At 48.5% G+C, this 8,398-nt stretch overlaps 1 non-coding gene across 1 annotated transcript; it reads left to right on the forward strand.

Annotated features, from left to right (window-relative positions):
- Positions 1-6,524: 6,524 nt before the first annotated feature.
- On the forward strand, positions 6,525-6,599 carry Trnas-gga (transfer RNA serine (anticodon GGA)). The gene has a single exon. It is a non-coding gene; the product is annotated as a tRNA-Ser (tRNA).
- The last annotated feature ends 1,799 nt before the right edge of the window (positions 6,600-8,398 follow it).

The raw sequence follows: 8,398 nt of genomic DNA on the forward strand, positions 1-8,398 counted from the left end.
TCCAAGAATTGTGAAGGTGACCTTGCTCTTCTTCACAGTCAAACACACGTACTGGTTTTCAGTGTCAGGTGGCACTGGATGATGAACATATGTCAAGTCACAGCGTATGAAAACAATAACCTTGCTCCATTGCCCCAGGGTGGAAGACGTAATGCACTCATACCCGGACAGTCTGATGGGATATGACAGGTTTGGCTCACAAATGACAATAATGGGAAACTGATTTACGAATACAAACTGTCGAAAATCGGACATACGCGACTTAAGTCCTCTGGCGTTCCATTCAAAGGCAGATGCATTCTGGACCTCCTCTCTGAAGGATGACTTCTGGCGGGCCATTGCTTTACCCTAGGGCCGCAAGCACTGGACCCAGGGCGTCCAGCACCTGCAGCGCGCTCTGCGCCGCAGGGGTTTTCATGTTGTTGAGTAGAACTCGCATAGCATCCATCAGTGACCGCAACATTATTATAACTTGGCGATCATCAGTCGTCGTTGGAGCAGTGGTTGGTGAGGGTGTCGATGGAGGTGGCATTCGAGGTGTCTCCGTGGCAGGTTGTGCACTTGGAAGTGCGGGCCACTCTTCAGGATGATCGACACTTGACATTTTCTTCGCTTGCGCGGCATCTTTCATGGTCGCGCTACGCCTTGATGGAGCAGCCGTTGTGGCGGAAGACGTTGTGTTGCTTTGTGCGGTTTTACGTTGCGCTTTGCGGTGGCGATGCCGTCGCCGTCTAAGTGTAGCGGCAGCCTCGCGGTGTGTGGAATGATCCCGAACCATGCGCTTTAGAACCGCGAATTCCTTCCGCACCCGCGGGCAATCCTTCGATGAGGCTTCGTGGGAACCGCCGCAATTAGGGCACTTCAGGACGGTCGCGCGGCAGGCGTCTTCAAATGGGACTCAGCGCACCGTATAAGTAGGGGCGAAATTTGCCCAAACAAGAGCGAGGCACTCCCGCTCGGTAATGGAATAATTGCGCTCGGTAGGGGAAAGAAGCCGGCAGGCGTACGCAATAGCTCACACACAACCACGTTGGCATTGGGCTTAAGCAGCACCAATGCCATAGCCACTCGCGTCTGTGCGTACTTCAGTTGGAGCATTGGGATCAAAGTGGGCGAGAATCGGCTGGGTAGTGAGTAGCGTGATAAGGTGTGAAAGGGCTGTGGCTTGAGCGGAACCCCACGAAAACTTTCCTGAGAAGATCTGTTAGTGGACGGGCTATGTCTGCAAAATTTCTGACAAATCGGCGGAAATACGAGCACAAGCCCACAAAGCTCCGAACATCCTTGGCACAAGTTGGTACAGGGAACTCGATGACAGCACAAACCTTGGCGGGGTCGGGACGGACGCCAGTTGAATCGACGAGATGCCCGAGGATGGTAATGTGGCGGCGACCGAAGTGGCATTTCGAAGAATTAAGTTGTAGCCAAGCCGCACGAAACACCGACAGGATGGATGAAAGACGTGTGAGCTGTGTGGCAAATGTCGGGGAGAACACGATCACGTCGTCCAGGTAGCACAGGCAGATAGACCATTTAAAGCTGTGCAGCGTGTCCATCATTCGCTCGAATGTGGCAGGGGCATTGCACAAGCCAAATGGCATAACTTTAAACTGATAGAGGCCGTCAGCTGTAACAAATGCTGTCTTTTCACGGTCCATGTCGTCCACGGCGATCTGCCAGTAACCAGAGCGCAGGTCGATGGATGAAAAATAGGTCCCGCCGTGAAGGCAATCCAGAGCGTCATCAATTCGTGGAAGAGGATATACATCCTTCTTGGTGATCTTATTGAGATGCCGATTATCAACGCAAAATCGGCAACTGTTGTCTTTTTTTAACTAAGACAACAGGGGAAGCCTATGGACTCGCGGACGGCTCAATAATGCCTTTTGAAAGCATCTTGTCAACCTCTTGTTGAATAACTTGGCGCTCGGATGGTGACACGCGATAAGGTCGCCGGTGAATCGGAGGCGCATCGCCAGTATGTATGCGATGTTTGACGAGAGAGGTTTGACCTTATGAACGGCCGTCAAAGTCGAATATGTCGGAGTATGTGACGAGCAAATGACGGAGGTCGTCTACTTGGGAGGGCAGAAGGTCCGGGGCAATCATCTTTGTGATAGCGCTGTGTACCGACGGAGAAGTGGGCGCGTCGGTGGACAAAATTGCTGACGTAGGATCAGGTGACAGTGATGAAGTCTGGCACTCATCTGATGGGGACAGGGTAGCCAAAACTATGCCTTGGGGAAGAACTTGAGGACAGAGTCCGAAGTTCAAGAGGGGCAGGCAAGTCTGGTTGGTCGCAACATTCACAACGCTGTGAGGAAAGGAAATGTTGAGCGACAAAAGGACACTGGTAGACGGAGTAACCACATAGTCACCATCCGTTATACTGGGGCATGGTACAGCGACAATACCGGTGAGTGCTTGGGGCGGCAAACGAACAAATTTGTCACAAGAGAGCTGGCTCTGGACTACGTCAGGAGCGTCTAGTGAAGCGGGGAAGTCAAGTTTAACGACACCGCCCGAGCAGTCAATTACAGCGGAGTGGTTAGTCAAGAAATCTAGTCCAAGGATTACGTCATGAGGGCAGTGGCGAAGAACATGAAACAGCACGGAAGTGTGGCGGCCAGCGACGCTCACGCGTGCGGTGCACATTCCAAGCACGGACGCAGTTCCGCCGTCAGTGAAACGCACAACGCGGGACTCTGGAGGTGTTAGCACTTTGTGTAAGCGTTCACGGAGATCAGCGCTCATGATACAAATATGTGCACCGGTGTCGATAAGGGCAGTAGCGGGTAGGCCGTCCACTACTACGGCAAGTTGGTTCTCGTGCGTGGGCAAGGTTAAATGAGGCTTTGCAGGTCGTGGGTCCACTGCAGCGTCACCTCCGAGAGCTGCATTGCTCCGTTTTCCTATGAAGAGCGGCCAGAGGGGTGCGGCGATGAATAGCGGCGGGGCAGAAGGGACCGGGAACGACGATCGTGCGGAGAAGGTGAACAGCTGGAGCTGCGGGTTGGTACAGGAGCGTTTCGGAGCGGTGAGTTGTTACGAGCAGGGAAACTGCAGGGTCCGATTGTCGTCGTGGCGAATGTCAAAAAATTAGCGAGGGGAGAAAGGTTGGCGATACCGGCAGTGACGGGAAATATGTCCAACGCCAGGGCAATGAAAACATATGGGCTTATCATCCTTGGTTCTCCACTGGGCCGGATCACGATAGCGGCGCAACGTTGCTGTATTTCTGTAAGGCGGAAGAATAGAACTGACCCGAGGGTGAGGCAGGGATGCAACAGGCTGGAGTCCTGCGTTAGCCAGCTCTTCCCTCACGATGGCTTGAATTAAAGACACTGTCGGTCGGGAATCGTAAGAAGGGCGTACGAAATAGGAAGGTGGTGACGCCGCCTCAATTTCACGACGCACGATGCGGACAAGGCTATCGGTGGTCGGTTGCTGATTGGGTGGCTGAACGTCCGCGCAGGATGATGTAGCGGCCGTGTTTGGAAGCCGCATGAATTGTTTGGTGATGCGGCGACTCTTCAGTGCCTCAAAACGCCGGCCTTCCTTGATAATGTCTTCAACGGTCGAGCAGTCCTTAAAGACCAGCAAGTTGAAAGCATCATCAGCAATGCCTTTCAGGACGTGACTTACTTTGTCCGCCTCGGTCATGGTGGCATCAACTCGGCGGCAAAGGGCGATAACGTCAAGGATGTACGACACGTACGACTCCGTGGGAGATTGGGCGTGGCAGGAGAGATCTTTCGAAGCGGCGCTCTGGCGGCCAATTGGTTTGCCAAATAGGTCACGAAGCTTCTGCTTACATAGATCCCAGCTGGTCAGCTCCGTTTCGTGAGTTTCAAACCAGACGCGCGCTGTCCCACTGACGTAGAAACCAACATTAGCCAGTGTCACTGTCTGGTCCCACCGACTGTTGGTTGCGACGTGCTCGTAATTCCTAATCCAGTCATCAACGTCGACGTTGTCGGTGCCGCAAAAATATCCTGGGTCGCGGGATTGGATCAAGATCACTGGCTGGGGTGCCGGTGTTGCGGTTGACGCAATATCCCCGCCTGTTGACATTCTGGAACTTGTCAGGACACGTCCGCTGCGGAGTTCCGTCTTGAGTAGTACCCCAGCACTTCCACCAAAATGTCACGGGAAGCGATATAACTGAAGATATATTTACAAAATATATACAGCGAGCTGTAGCACTGCCAAGATGGCGGAAAGACAATCTCTTCAATCGTCGTCTTCTTCACCCAAATGGTCAACGTCATCTTTGTCCCATTGCGCGCAGTCTCGTAACAATATCATGCGTGTATCGACTGCAAACTCAGTTCGCGTCCTACGCTGCTTCCTTCAGGACGACGCATTCCTTACCAAAGAACTTTAGTGACGTTACTATCTGTAACGACGCCCTCACTGGAGAGTGCTTTTTTTGTGCACCTGCGCGAACTACTGCCAGTCTCGCAGGTAATCCGCGTTGTAAGGCACTGATATAGCGTCTGGTCGATGATTGCGCGACATAGTAAAAATTGCAGCAGACTGGACATGCTGTTTAGATATGTTACGGCAGCCTCATGGCACATTTGTTAACATAGTATTTGCAACATGTATACTTGCTAACCCGTGGTACTTCAGCGGTAACTATCGTCTACGAAGCACCATTTTTCTTGTGGTATACCTAAAGCAGCTGCTGTAGTGAGCAGTCCAATATCCTCAACATTTACTGCCTACAGCATCTTTTATTGATATTTTATTTCCAACGGGTCCAACGCTTTTTCTGCATTGGCATATATAAAGAGAAGAGAAATGGGTTTAGAATGGTGCTTCTGACTACAGAAGTAAGCAATGTTCGCACATTGCTTGTTACACCTCAAGCATAGAGAGAGTGAGAGATATAGTAGATATAAAAGGCATGGATGTTAACTAAATGGTCAGAGCACAAAAGGTAAAATGAAATTATACACCTAGTTTTAATCACCGTGACCCGTCAGATGAAGTGGCGTTGATTTGCAGTGCCCCCAAAATTATTTTGAACATTTCGCATGCGTAAGCAAACCTACATTCCAAGTAGTTGTAATAAATATCTGGAAACTTTCATATAAGAGTCACTCTGACAATAAAAATTTTGCCCTTACTATTGTTCCAGGTCACAATCATGAACCGTTATTCTGTTCCGTGTAAAACTTCCTGAACGAAGCAAATCTGTTGTTAATTATATGCCTGATGGGAGGCTGCCGAGTTATAAAAAATGTATACTTCAGATAATCACGGAAAATTTTTGGGAGCAATGGAAATAAAGTCTGCAGTTATTTATGAATTTGCCATCATGTGTTATTGAAATCGCGCTTTTTTTCTGCCCGTTTCAGATGTTAAATCATAAACTGAGCATTGTGAAAAGGAATTCCCAGATCACATACCTGTCTACACAATCCAAAGCTGCGAAGTGGTTTACTGGTGACCTTCCAGATGTACGTCTCCGAGATATGGAAGGTATACCTCAGAGCACAATCACTTCGCCTTGCACGGCGAATTTGGCGCAACCTACGATCTAATGAACCCTAATAAATTATGTGTTTGTCCTAGTATTGTTTAACATTTTTTTCTCGCCAAAATGCGGCCGGCGATGTTGGTCAAACTCTTTTCTCGCAATATCACCGCAGTTTCATAAGAAATGGTAAAGTACTGGCAGTATATGACGTAATAGTTCAGCGGAAATCCGCTAGGTGGAGATAAGTAATTAAAGGGAAACTGAGACATCCACCCAAACAACATCTTCAGCTGCGAGGCTTTCTTTCGAGGAACCCGGTTGGGTTTCCATTGTAGCCAATTGCTACATTTGGGTGGATGTCTCAGTTTCCCTTTAATTACTTATCTCCACCTAGCGGATTTCCGCTGAACTATTACGTCATACACTTGCCTTTGCTTCGAGTTGTCGACAAATTCGATTTCGCCCTGCCATCTGCTAGCCGCCTGGTTAGCTCAGATGGTAGAGCGGCTGCCCCGGAAAGGCGGTGGTCCCGGGTTCGAGTCCCGGACCAGGACGAATTTTTCTTCAGCTGCGAGGCTTTCTTTCGGGGAACCCGGCTGGGTTTCTATTGTAGCCAATTGCTACATTTGGGTGGATGTCTCAGTTTCCCTTTAATTACTTATCTCCACCTAGCGGATTTCCGCTGAACTATTACGTCATACACTTGCCTTTGCTTCGAGTTGTCGACAAATTCGACTTCGCCCTGCCATCTGCTAGCCGCCTGGTTAGCTCAGATGGTAGAGCGGCTGCCCCGGAAAGGCGGTGGTCCCAGGTTCGAGTCCCAGACCAGGACGAATTTTTCTTCAGCTGCGAGGCTTTCTTTCGAGGAACCCGGTTGGGTTTCCATTGTAGCCAATTGCTACATTTGGGTGGATGTCTCAGTTTCCCTTTAATTACTTATCTCCACCTAGCGGATTTCCTCTGAACTATTACGTCATACACTTGCCTTTGCTTCGAGTTGTCGACAAATTCGACTTCGCCCTGCCATCTGCTAGCCGCCTGGTTGGCTCAGATGGTAGAGCGGCTGCCCCGGAAAGGCGGTGGTCCCGGGTTCGAGTCCCGGACCAGGACGAATTTTTCTTCAGCTGCGAGGCTTTCTTTCGAGGAACCCGGCTGGGTTTCCATTGTAGCCAATTGCTACATTTGGGTGGATGTCTCGGTTTCCTTTTAATTACTTATCTCCACCTAGCGGATTTCCGCTGAACTATTACGTCATATACTTGCCTTTGCTTCAAGTTGTCGACAAATTCGACTTCGCCCTGCTATCTGCTAGCCGTCTGGTTAGCTCAGATGGTAGTGCGGCTGCCCCGGAAAGGCGGTGGTCCCGGGTTCGAGTCCCGGACCAGGACGAATTTTTCTTCAGCTGCGAGGCTTTCTTTCGAGGAACCCGGTTGGGTTTCCATTGTAGCCAATTGCTACATTTGGGTGGATGTCTCAGTTTCCCTTTAAGTACTGGCAGTAGCGCAAGCGCAAAGTATGATATTTCAATTAGAGAATCACTCACTGGCACATGCATGACTGAGTTCATCCTTACGAATTACTTTATAAGAAACTGAAGTTTTCAATAAACAGGCAATCTCCACAGTAGGGTTCGATTATAGCAGCGAAACGGCAGATCCGCTCAAGCTACGGTATGGTTGTAACTTTTGCAGCTTGCTGCAAATGCGGTGAGTAAGGGCAAGGTGGAATGCTTCGCCTAAGACTGCTTGGTAATGCAAACACTGAAACGCTATTCGCGACCGTGAAGAGGTAGATTTGTGTTGTCTGCAGTACAATTTCTTTTAGGATGAATAGGAAATTGGAAGTACCTTTCAGTGGGCATATCAATAAATCCTCAGTCTCTATACAAATAATGGGCTTGTCAAGATATTTTCAAATTATATAAACTCATTGTGAAATCTATTGTAAATTCATCTCTCAGAGGAAATGAAAGACGACCCTCGGCATTCCCACTATATCCCCTTCACTATGATAAGGAATATCTCATAGCTTTCTAAGCAGAAAAGATGCCCGAGGCAAAATGCCTAAACGTTATGCCAATAAGGAAGGCATACAAAAGAACTTAGGAAACATTGTTACCTATACTGCTGCGAAGGGCGTTCGGGGCTGGTAAAAAATATAGCTATTGACCTAGTCCTTGGTGTCAATAAAATAACACTAAGTTCGGAATTCTCTAACGTATAAGATTGCCATAATAATGAAATGTCATATAGGACGTAGCAAAATGTTAATCCCTGTCATCTTTTGGTATTTGAAAAAAATGTAGGTAAGGTATTCATTATTCGGAGCCCATTCCTTTCCGCGAATTTTACAAACATCTCTCCTGTTGTGTTCTTAGAATCAATGGCGTAGTGGCCAATTGCTTGTTCACTAGCCTGCTTTGCCTCACTTTATCACAGAAGTCGCCCATGACTACGGTATGAGTTTGCACCTTTCTCATCGCAAACTTAACATCTTCATAAAACTGTTCTATTCTTCATCGCGACTGGAGGTTGCGGCGTGGGCTTCTACTACCTTTATTCTATATCTACTATTCAGCTTTATTACGACGACTGCTAACCTCTTATTAATGCTGTAGAACTCATCAATGTTGCCCGCCGCGCCCTCTAAATAGCGATGAAGTTAAAAGGGCCTTTCAAGACATGGCCCGAAGAAAAGCGGCTGGAGATGATGGAATAACGGTCGATTTAGTAAAAGATGGAGGAGATATCATACATGAAAACCTTGCGGCCCCTAATATACATTGCCTCACGACTACAAGTGTACCAGAGAACTGTAAGAATGCCAACATTATATTAATCCATAAAAAAGGGAGACGTTAAAGAATTGAAAAATTACAGGCCCATAAGCTTGCTTTTGATAGTGTATAAA

Source organism: Dermacentor silvarum, chromosome 7, assembly GCF_013339745.2.
Source record: "Dermacentor silvarum isolate Dsil-2018 chromosome 7, BIME_Dsil_1.4, whole genome shotgun sequence".
In the NCBI taxonomy this organism is placed as follows: Eukaryota; Metazoa; Arthropoda; class Arachnida; order Ixodida; family Ixodidae; genus Dermacentor; species Dermacentor silvarum.